We start from the raw sequence: 12,081 nt of genomic DNA on the forward strand, positions 1-12,081 counted from the left end.
ACCCAAAATAAATTCAATCCATCATGAAGTATTTTTTCATCTCCTAATGGGCCCCTAGTGAGCTGTCGTCACAGGGCACCTGAAAGCAAAGAGCTGGAACATGCTAAGGGTGAGCACGTCGCACGTGCAGTCAGACAGCAGGCAGAGTTTTGGCTCTCTTCACACTTTCTTTATATTCACTGGCTTCTAGGGAGCAATTCTGCAATTCTTACCAACCGCGGGGAGAAGAAAATCAGACTGAAGTACAGCTTCAGACAGGGGAATATACAATATAGGGAATATACAGCATAAACAGAATAGGACATGCTGCAAATGTTGTTGGGTGAAAGCCAAAGTAGCAGAGGAGATGTGTGATGCTCAAGTGTTCAGAGCTTGTTAAAGAGCGCAGCTTTTCACTGGAAAATGCTTATTCAATGGAATTGAGGCATTCTTTTAGCTCTGGCAGGTCAAGTCTGCTGGAAGGAATCCTCCCATGGACACCATGTGCAGTGGCTGTTCTGGATTGTTTGGCTTGAGAGGCTTCACCTCCAGCCTCCTCAGGCTGACTGGACTCTACTTGCCATGCCAGAAATATTAAGAAACTCTGTTTCCATTCTTCTAATTGTTTTTCTTTTAATTCCCACATTTGGAAGATTTCTTACTGCTGAAAATTGGATTCTGATACAGAACAAAAAGCAATTTCACCCCTTCCCCCTCCTCGCTGCAATTTTGAAAATGAGGGGTTTCTGCAGGATGGAAATCTTGGCCTGGTGTCTGTCCTTTCACAAAACTACTGTGAATTTTGACAGAGCAGAGTCAGCAGACAAGCCCTGGAGCTGCAGCTTGAACTTGGGCTGGCAGAGAATTCCAAGGGGGGGTAAGGGACACTAAGGTCTTGCCTAATGTGGGAATTGGCATTCCAAAATCAGAGCTGTGCACGGGACCAAGAGCCAGCTGCTCAACCTGTGACAGGAGGGCAGCCTGAGGGACCCATTCTGGCAGATGTTCTGTTCCAGGGCCTGAGACAGTGGTTACTGACTGCATTTTCTCTTTAATTTCTAATGCTTGATGATGATTTGTATCTGACACTGGAAACCTTACAGATTACAATGGAAAACAGAGACCACAATGTGGAGTTACACAGAAAGTGGTGGGTTCTGAGATAGTTTAAACTGTTAGCAGCCTGCTCTAAATTAACAGCACTGGAATATTTATTCTTCTTTGTGTTTTTAGGAGTAATGCAATATTTGGAGTTTAAACTTGTTTGGTAGTCTCTAAGCATTATGATTATAGACTGTTTCCTGACCGAGATGGTACAGAAATTGCCAAAAAATATTTTCTCAGATAAACACAGTCTTTCTTTCTGTCAATGAAATATACCCATCCCTATAATTTCTCATCTTTTAAGGCTTTTCTTGCTGTACTTGCAACAGGCTGGAAATCAACTAAGCCTTGAATTGCATGGATGTTTATTTAGAGGAAAGAAACACATTTATGTAAATCAAACTATAAAAAGATCAAGAAGCTTGACAACTGTGAAGTGTTGTGAGGATCTCTAAAAATATCAAATAAGCAGCATGTTAAGAGTGCAGCTTTGCAGACACTCAACCTTTCCTTTTCAGGCTGTCAGACAAGTCAGCTCAGCATCCAGGGAGTTAATGATAAATGAAACTGTCTCTCTGGGGAAGTAGAATAAATGCTAGCAGGGTGTGTGGTGCTGCTCTGATCTTTCTCTGTGTATAAAGAGCAAAAGAGTTTGTCAGGGGTTTCTGGAGGCTGGTTGAACACTGGGTTGTGAGCACCCACACTGCAGGAGGCTCCAATCACACATGTGGAGAACATGTTTTTGAAGAAAACTGTCAGGGTAGTTTGACTCTGAATAGAACTATTCTAAATTTTTTCCACTCTTCTGTTTCACAAGGAAACCAGAATTTTAAAAGTCCCATTCATTCCCTAATTTTTTAATACAGCCATTAACTCTTAGACCTTCAAACACTGGTAGATCTCTACAAAAATGTTCTGGAGAACATCCCAGCAACTCCTGTGCTGGCTCTGTCCCTGTGCTTGGAACTCACTGCTCCTCTGAACATTCCCTGCTGCCTCTGTCCAGAACCTGGGGCTTGCAGTGGGCAAAGAAAGACCCCTGTGACACTGGCACTCACTGTAAACTTAAGGGAATGAACTTCAACAGCAAATATTTTATCCTCTTGACAGGTAAACACTTCAGAGTTCCTTTCAAAGGGTAATAAAAATGGAGCAGCTTAAAGAAAAGAGGAAAAGAAAAAAGACATATTTTGTGTTTCAGAGGTTTGCTGGCAGGTCCTGAGCAGGTGTAAATCAACTCTGCTCCGTTCAAGTCAGCAGACTTCTGGTGATTTATACCAGACAGGAACTTTACCTTGAACTGCAGTCTGCCAATGCAAGGAATGCATTACATGGAAGGGTTTAATTGCTAAAAAAGTAGAGCCACTTTTGACCAAATGTGAAACAGAATCATAAATTAAAAAAATATGAAAATACAAATATACATGTGTATGCACTGGGGGAAAGATCATTCTGTGCACAGAGGCTCTGCTGGCCAGGTGCTTTCCATTCAGCTGCTGCACAGGGAGCCTAGGTTCATTAAAGAACTTCTTTCCTCTGCTAAAGGAAAATCATGGTAATTTCCAGTTTCATTATAATGGGATGACAAAAATCAATGTCTGGCTGGGATCAGTGAGAGGTTCCTTTCTAACAGAGCTCTGTCAGTGTCTGAAGGCTCTGTGGAGGGAGGGGGTGAATGACATGGCTTGGAATTGCTCTCCATGGGATTACCTCTCCTGCAGAGGAAGGTGATGGCTTGGAGCAGTCCTGCTGCAGGCAGTGGCTGCCCGGGAAGGCAGAGGGGATGTGTGAGCCCCGAGGCACTCCCAGGAGGGAACTCGGCTCCCTCAGTAATTCAGGCTGCAGGTTTGGGGCAGGGTGGCAGATGGTCTCAGCAGGACAGAGAAGATGGCCGTGCCATTGCACATCTCCTAAGACACCGCACTCTGTTCTGCTCTGCCTCTGGGTGCCAAGGTTGCCAGGGAGGATCTCCGTTTCAGGAATGATAACTTCAGGGGCTTGTAGAGTAAATTATTATCAGAACTGACATAATTCTTAAAGCAAAGATGTCGATATAAGGTTTGAGAGATGGACAAGCAAGCCTGCTGTGCTCTCAGTGTAGTTTTGTATGTGTGATACCTGGTCCTCAAACATCCCCAGTAGATGCCAGACTTTCATCAGGCCTTTATCTCTCATTTATTGTCAACACTGAGCAAAAAATACAAGAGCAGGAAAAAACTGAAATTGTTGTTTCTCATGAATTATTATGAGGAATTAAATATCGCCATAGCAGTGGCCTTTTCATAATGAAACAATAGGGAATCCTGAATGTCAATTGGAGAGATGACAATTTCTCCCATATTAAATGGCCAAAATACTGAATAAATTTTGATTCCAATCTCCTTGAAGACTGTAATGAAGGGGGAAAGCAGCCAGATTCCTCAGTATTTTCCAAAGCACTCAGACTCACCTGGGCTCTGTGCTTGGCACCTGTGCCAGTTTTCTCTTTTTGTTCCAGCTTCCCTCTGTTGTACCTCAGTGCTCGCCTACAAGGCCAGGCTTCTTTCTTGCAGACCAATCTTTCATTTTGCTCTCTCAGGCTGCAGTCTCCCAAGGTAATTGGAATGTATCCTAATTAAGTTTTGTTAATTTGAAGAGAAGAGGCCATTATATACCTTGGATGGGAAATGCTATACAAGGGTCGATGATTATCATCGTGCCGGTTATTAAACATTTCAGACTGTCTATCTGCTCTATTGACAACCTATTTGCAATCATCATTTTTAGATGAATATTCATAATGACTGTAGAAATATAAAATATGATACTTGGCAACATTTATGCAATTAAATAGACAATTAAATTCTGCTGGTAGTAGTGGAAATTAAAATCTTCAGACTGATTAGAAGGTTAGGCTCTATTAATTTTCACCCTCTATACATCCATCCCTGTAGCTCTCTGTACTCTTTAGGTGTTTCAAAGGTGTTTATCTGTGCCCTTGAATTACAGACTAATTTAAAATATTTTATCATAGTGCAAAATGACACATCTCTAAAAATGAATATGTGTTAACAAACCTTATTTACATAAATATCCAAATAGATGTATTAATCTCTCAAATGTAGCAATGTCATTTTTTGTGCAGTCACAAGATCTAACAGTTTTTCAGTGTGAAGAAAAGTCTCCCATTTGAACAAACTAAAAAGAGTAAGGAGAGATTAGGCCTTGCTTGTTTTGTGGGTAGAAGTTTCATTCGAACAAGATCCATAATTATTTCCCAGTTTCTGAAGTGCCAGAAGCTGGGCTCCTCTGGAGTCACCTCCTAGGTCATTGGAGCATTCCTCCTTTCCCCACCTTTGCTCAGGGCTTCAGTGAGTGTTGGCTGCTTGGTCTTTTACAAAAAGCAATCAGAATCCAGCTTCAGTTCCATGGCAGTCTGCTGCTGTCATGAGAGAACCCTCAGGCTGTTTGCTCTGCTTCTTTCTCGTTTTATTTCAGAGAAACAGGAGATTTGCAGTAGAATTTTTTCCCAAAGGAAGTACTTTATTTGTTGAATTTTTGTTTGTGTTTTACAGCCATTGTCAGGAAGGAGAAAGAAGGGCAGTGATAAAAGCTGCCTTAAAATGCTGCTGTCTGTTGTATTTCAACAGGCAGTAATGCTGCCTTCGTTTGGAGGATCCTTCAGAGTGCCTGCTCACCCTTTACATGGCCCTGAGAGTCCATTTATTTCACACGTCAAATACACACTTGACATTTTAACACTGTGTCTCTGATTTTAATGGGTTTTAGGAGCTGCATTATGATTAGAGAGAAATGCTTCATTCAGGAAAGGAGACACCAATCACTTACATAAGAATAGAAACATAAATTACAAATTGTTAAAATTAATGTAACTGGAACTCCAGAAAAAATACAAAAATACCTGTAGAATTTCCATTTCCTCAGCTGTTTCTCCTGTGCAAGTCCAGAAAGTGCTCTACTGCTCTGATATTTGAATCTTTTTGGGGGCTATAAGGAGTAGGATTACATGGTTATTACATGTCACAGCCTTTAATATTAATTGAAGGACAGTTCAGTGGAATTAGAAGGGTTCTGAGGTCACTGTAAATGTTTGTTCTGAGTTAAAGAAATTCCCAAGTGTTCATTGACCCATCATTTACTTAGAAAGTCAACTACATGTGGCTAATGCCCAAAATCATCTTTTTAGCTCTTCCCTCTAAGAGAGTTGTACTGTTTGTTTTTGTCTTAAAAAAAAAAAAAATTCAATAGCAAAGATACTTTTCTAATGTAACAAGAAATTTTTGAGTGTTATTTAAATTGCCTCAGTTACAGAATCAAATGACCTGCAAGTAATTTTACAGCAAATTTGCTGGTATTTGATTAGCAGCTGCATTTCAAAAACTTGTATTAATGGAATGTGATAACCGGACTTTCATCCTCTGCTGAATTTATTAATTAGTGTTTGAACTTCACAGAGGATTCCTACATTTGTAGAAACTGGAGAAGGGAAGGTTTGTCAAACAAACTCTTTCAGTTGGTTGCTATCTAAGAATAAGGAAAAGACAAATGTGTACAAAAATGCTTAAGAGAAAAGGAATCAGACACTATTCTATTCCTTCTTACTTCTTCAGGTGGTGCTTTAGCTACTTTGGGAAGCTCTTGAGCTGTGAGATTTTTCAGCCCCTCTGAGTACTCATATCAGGAATACTTAACTCCTGTTTAAAAAGCTAGGTTCTTCTCAGAAAAATGAGATTAAAAGCAATCTACCCAGTCTGCAATCTACCAAGTCTGGCCAAGTATTTTCTCTTTGTCATTTATAAGAAAAACAGCATATATGAAAATTTAAGATACTTTACATATTCCTCTCGAAGTGTCTGTTGAAAATAAGAACCCATCATCATTTCAATGCAGGGAAATGATGACTGGATTTCCAAGAGTGTCTTGTGCAGGGCTGGCAGTCACAATGTGGTATTTGGTTAAATCTACCTAATGACACCGTGGGGCACTTGGCCTGTGTTAGGGCTTCACACCTGGCAGTCTCCTAACAGGAGTCTGAGACCTCACTGCAGATAAAATCCTGGTGCAGAGGAAAAACACCAGGAGAAAGTTCTGAGAGCCTGAGTCTCAGCTGCCTGCAGGGGCGGGGAGGTGGCAGAACAAGGCTCCAGCCCAGCCACGGGCACGGAGAGGCTGCTCAGAACCCAGCTCCCTGCCACCCTCCCAGCCCTGCCCGCAGCTGCCTGCGACCCCAGGGATCCTGGCACGAGTTCGTGTTTGAACTTCCCAAGCACAGGTCCTGCTTGCTGATAATTCAAATTACGCTGTTGGGCTGAGAGCTAACAGGGACTAGGAGTGTCCGGGCAGTCGATTACCTGGTCTCAGCAGAAAATGTGTTTACTGTTCCTTGCAGGTGTGGTGGCATCTCATTGCTCATAGGGTTAATTTATTGTGTTTACCCAGGGTTTGGGACAGGAGGCACACATGTGGCCAGATATTGCTTCCTGGCCACCTCTCAGTGTCTCCAGCTAAAGGATCAGAGGGGTATATGGGATGTCACTCTTAAGACTTTCAATAGGAAAAAAAAATTGTCTCAGAAGATGAGAATCTGTTTCTGATGTGAAATATCCTTTTTTTTTTTTCCCTGCCGGAATTACTTCTGACTTATGAATGAAAATGAGAAGTTTTATGGTGTTGCTGTTTAATGTACTTAAATTCTGATGTGACAGACTATGCTATCACTACAGGAAGTAAATTAAATCCTCATCAGACTGTTATGCAGAGCCTCTGGGCTGGGCTATGTAGGACGTAATGCATAAATTGTATCTCTTGGCCCAAGGCACTATAAATCATCTACACTTCTGGGTGCGATTTCCTCTGTATTTTCCCTAGCTCCAATGTGCAAATACAGAAGATGAGCAGAAAGTTACTGGTTTATGCAGCATTGGCCTCAGGACCCAAACCAGCATGTGATATACTTAAAAGTTACAAGGAATTTTACAAATAAATTTGGAGCTCATTCTGGCGGCTATCCAGTTTCTGAGTGCTTAAGGTATATCCAAACCTGATTTTCAATGCTTAGAAATGTATTGAAAATGAAAGTTGTAGTTGTCTAAAATTCATTTGCAGGTATGGGATCACCCAGGGCAATAGTTTCCTGATGTCAGTCCAGATGTGGCCCTGGTAGAGGTGACACAGGGCACATCATGCACCCTGCAAACAGGGACTCACTCCTCCCCAGCCTCCCTCGTGCCTCAAAGCCCATGGACAAGATGGGTGCTCGCAATTGCTGTCTGCTGTATCGCTGCAAAGGGGTATTTGCATCCAATTCTAAATTATTTATGCATTCTCTTCCAAGTTGCAGTGTAAGTGCATAGATTAAATTATGTCTAGGCACCTATATGTGAACATTGGGCATGTCTTGGTGGCTGTAAATTCATGGGGTCACATATTGATTTTTGGACTTAATTATATAGTGTTTTATCGAGTAAATGCCACAGGCAGAAGTTAAGGGAACAAACTACTATCTTTATTAAGAGTATCTTGATGTCAGCTTGCAAAGAGAACTGTGTTGTTAAACCATTTTTTCTGTTTTTTTTCCCAAGGAAGAGTGTTGAGTTGGAATAAAATACTAAATGTCTTTAAAAAAACCTAAGGGCAACCCCTCATCTCTTCCCACAAAGTGGGAAGACATGGGGACATTAATATGTTCAGATATTCATACAGAGCGGATTTTTTCCAGAAAATCTAGGTAATTATCCTCCCTTGTGGTGCACCTAACTGATGTTACATTTACAATAATAAACACCAAGTACACATTATATTGCACTGATATTTAGAAACTCTACCAAGGTGCTGTGCCTGAAGGTTTACAGACAGAAGTAAAAATACAACAGACAAGCAGGGGGAAGAAAATAATGAAACATTCTTGGTGAAATTTACTTTCTTGCAGCTTTCAGCTCCAGGGGCCTGTCCAGTGCTCCCTGCGCTGCTTCAGCAGTGATGAGGGAAGCTGTTGTGTCCATGGCTGAGTATTGAGACACAGACCCTGCCCACACTGCTGTGCTTTCTGGAACTGCTGAGGTGGACGATCTGGAGGGGCCATCCTTTCCAGGACCACAGGATGTGTCCTCGGGGACGATTTGAAATGCAAGGTGTGATTACCTTGCTGTACTGACAGGTTTTTGCAATTGTTTATGAAGTGCCAGACTCGAGCTGCAGTTGGAATTTATTAGCTGATAACTGTCCAATTATTAGAATATAGATAATGAAGGAGAGAAATGGCTCTGTTGATATCACTTCATGCAACTGCACAATTTCCTGGTGTGTGCTGCTTTCCCCAAATGGCTGTACAGCTGACAAAGACAAACTTTGTTGCTTGTAGTAGGAATTATTCCTTTGGACAATATTTTGAAGGAACCAAGACACCACAGAATTACTGAATTTTCAGCACATTGAGACTGAACAATGGCCATTGCCAAGCACTCTCCTGAGTATTACAGAGGATAAACCAAGAAGAGAACAAGAATCTGATTGTATGAAGAATATCAGAAGTATTTTCAAGAATATGAAGTAGCAGTTTAATATAGTGAGTACTTAGCACTTCAGGCTTTTTTTTTTTTTCTGCTGTCTTAAGACACTGAGTCATCACACATAATTATTGCTGGTCCTAATATTGCTCTGGCCAGTTTCTTAACAATGCTAGGATGGATTCCTTCAGGTTGTCCATGTATCTGAACGTGTGAGCTGCTCCTGGTCCTGGTCTTCAGGCTGTTTTTCTATTGAAATGAACACAAAAACCACCTGGGGTCTTTGTGGGAATCTGGGATAGTAAATAACTTGAATCCATCAGTCTTTGTTGTCTCACATTCACCCACAGTTCCTTTAGATAATCTCTACCTTTTCTATCTCATGTTACTGAAAGAACTTTTTCCCTGTTATCTCTGATATTCCTTGCCAGCCATAACTCCCTTTTAACCTTTATTTTTCAGATTGTGTACCTGTCTAGTTCTATAATACCTTTCCATTTCTCCTTTATGCTGTGTTCTTTTTAGGTGTGTATGTTCTTTAAAGAGTCATGCCAAGTGTTTTCCCTCTGTGGAACACTCCTTTGCCTTTGTGTTTTAATAGAGTCTGTTTTAATATCTGCCAGTTCTTCTGCATTTCTTTTTCCCTTAGAATGTCTCCCCAAAAGATCCAACCTACTGTCTCTGTGAATCTGCTGAATTTCACTGTTCTCATGCAATAGAGAACTCAGACATTTCTTGATTCCCCTCCCAAATTTCTTTCTACTTGCAAATTCTTACTTAGCTTCTCCTCATGAGTTAGAATCAAATCCATGCCTCCAGTAACTTCCTCTGCTATCTGGACAAATGACTATCCCTGAAATACAGCAAATGCCTTCTGGGAAGCCTGCATTTTCCAAACATTTTTCAAGCCATGGTTTGGGAATAAAATCTGTCTTTAAGATTTTGTCCTTTAGATTTATTTGTTAACTATAATTTGACATGATTTTCCTCTTTATGTGCTGGTAACTTGCAGTATAGAAGGCCTTTTCAATGATATTCTTTAACTTTTTGGAGAAAGAGGAAATGCTTGAGGCTCAATTTACAAAGAACAAGTCACCTTTCACTCAGTGTTCTTACAATTAAGCAGACAAGACAGCCTCAAAGTCAGAGTCAGTATTAATGCCATCCTGTTTCATAAAGGGGGCTTCAAACACAGTGATTGTCCAAAGGTCATTCCTTATATCTGTGGAGGACTTGAGAACTGCATTAAATTTTCTTAATTCTAGTCCAGTATCTAAGCCATGAGTATTTTTTCTTGTACTAACCTAGTTCTAGTTCACTTTTTAACAGTTGCTCAAGTTCTTTGTCACCCACTTTTGGTATAATTTTGTTAATTGCCTCACTTTTAGGAGTTTTTAAACGTTATTGAAGAATAAATTGCCTTTAAGGGTTTCTTGTCTTAAAGGGTTTCTTCCGAAAGATGGATTATGGATAGAAAGGTAAAAAAGTGGAGATGAGATTTAAGGGAATCAGAAATGGTATTTTTCAAATGGAATCAGAAATGGTATTTTTCAAACATTTCTTCAAATGTTTATATAGCCAATTTACCTGTGCACAGACATTTTATAGATACATATGTATGCATGTAGGTATGAATGGATGTGCTCAATTTTACATACAGAACTCTTGGTTTCCTAGCCAGTTTAGATAGCAGTGATAAATGTCATTTATGCAGTTACTGTGTAGTCTCAGATACGAATAATGTATTCTAAGCCATGCTTCTCACAGTTACCAGGTGGAAAAAGAGAGAGCAGGACAGGCTGCAGGGCCACAGCTCTCAGGGTCAGAGTTTCCTCCCAGCAGGAAGGATGGAAGGAGAGAAATGCTCACAGGTCTCTGCCTCTCTCAGTTAAATCCTGCTCAGCCCTCGGGAGGCTCCTGCATTTCCCCGGAAGGACAGACCTTGCACTCAGGCCCTGGGATCAGCGTTCTGCACAGCTGCACTCCAGACCTTTTGGCTACGGGACACTGAACTTGCACCCATTGTGCCACACACTGCATGTCTGTTTTCAGATGAGGAATTAAGAAATATTAGAATTGCATGCAGCAGTGTTTTTATATATGAGGATTTATATATGTGTGCTGAACATCTGAGGTTCTCATCTATAGCTTTTGTAATTTAGATTTTGCTCTCTGATTGCCTTTGGAGTATCTGCAGGGTTTTCTTGCATTTGCAGGGAATTTACATTTAAAATTGCCTGTGATGTGCTCTCTTTCCACTGCTCTAATTTCTCAATGTCATTTTGATTATTAGCATTTTTTTGATACAAGTTAAAGCACTTTTCTCCTTTCTAATCACACAGCTTTCATATTCCCCAAGCATCTATTTACTTTCCAGTATGCTTTAGTATGCCTTTTTATAGGCAGATATTTAATTTCCATTTGTTCCCTTCACTGGCAGACTAGCTTATTTTTATAATTTGTCTCATTATTTCTCCTTTTTAATCCTTATATTTCAAGGGAAATGGGATGACACATTTTATCTGAGTTTCTCTCGTTATGAAGTTTATTTTAATTGACACAGCTCTTCAGTGAAGGACGGATGATTGGTTTCCAGCTCTTGCTCTTCTCCAAGGTGAGCTGGAGGGGATGGTGTCCCAGCTGGGGGCTGCAGCAGCCTGGCCTCCTGCAGGAGCCCCCCAGCACCAGCCCCAGCACAACTCTTCCATCGCTGTCCTCCTCTCATTCCAGTTTCTGGGTAAAGTTCATCCCTGGCCACCACTGCTCACGGGCACTGGGGTCCTGGCAGAACCTGCTGGGGGAAAGGGAAGCACAGAACAGCATCACAGCCCTGCCTCTCAGTGACACTGAGCAGCTTTTCTGAAATCAAACAAGTCTCTTGCACAATTTATTCCAGACAAGGCTGCGGAAAACAGAGCTTATGTCAGACACTCCTGCCTTGTAGCCACCCACCCAGCCAATGCTGCCTTCTTGCCATTGTTTGCTTGTTTAGAATTACATTTACGTGAAACATGATAGAGAATTTTTTGACAAACGTTCTTGGAGGAATTTGAGTGTTTTTCCCCTTTACCCAAGTAAGCACAAATGCAAGTTCACTGGTGTGGCCGTTCTTGAGGCTGGCATCTCCTCTGTTAGCTGTGAGTCTTTGTGACTGCCAGCTGTGTTCTGATGAAATACTTGTGATTGCACCTTTGAGAGCAATTCCTGTTTTGGGGGACTTTAAAGCAAAGACTGAAACAAATTGAATTTTTTTTAGTGTTTCAAAATTCTTTGTTAATGATGGTCTGGAAATGTTAATTTTCACTCTCGGATAACAGAAATTTACAGGGGAAAATGTTCTTTGTGTTGGAGAAAGAGGCAAGGAAGGCAAAGACATGTCAAGTCTTTGTCCTGAAAAATTCAGATTTATGCCATTTATGAACATAGCCTTTACACTGACTTTTTCTCTTCTACTGATTTTAATTAATCTCCTTAGTAAGGTTAAAAGAGCGCA

The sequence above is a fragment of the Molothrus aeneus genome, chromosome 18 (assembly GCF_037042795.1).
Source record: "Molothrus aeneus isolate 106 chromosome 18, BPBGC_Maene_1.0, whole genome shotgun sequence".
Lineage (NCBI taxonomy): Eukaryota > Metazoa > Chordata > Aves > Passeriformes > Icteridae > Molothrus > Molothrus aeneus.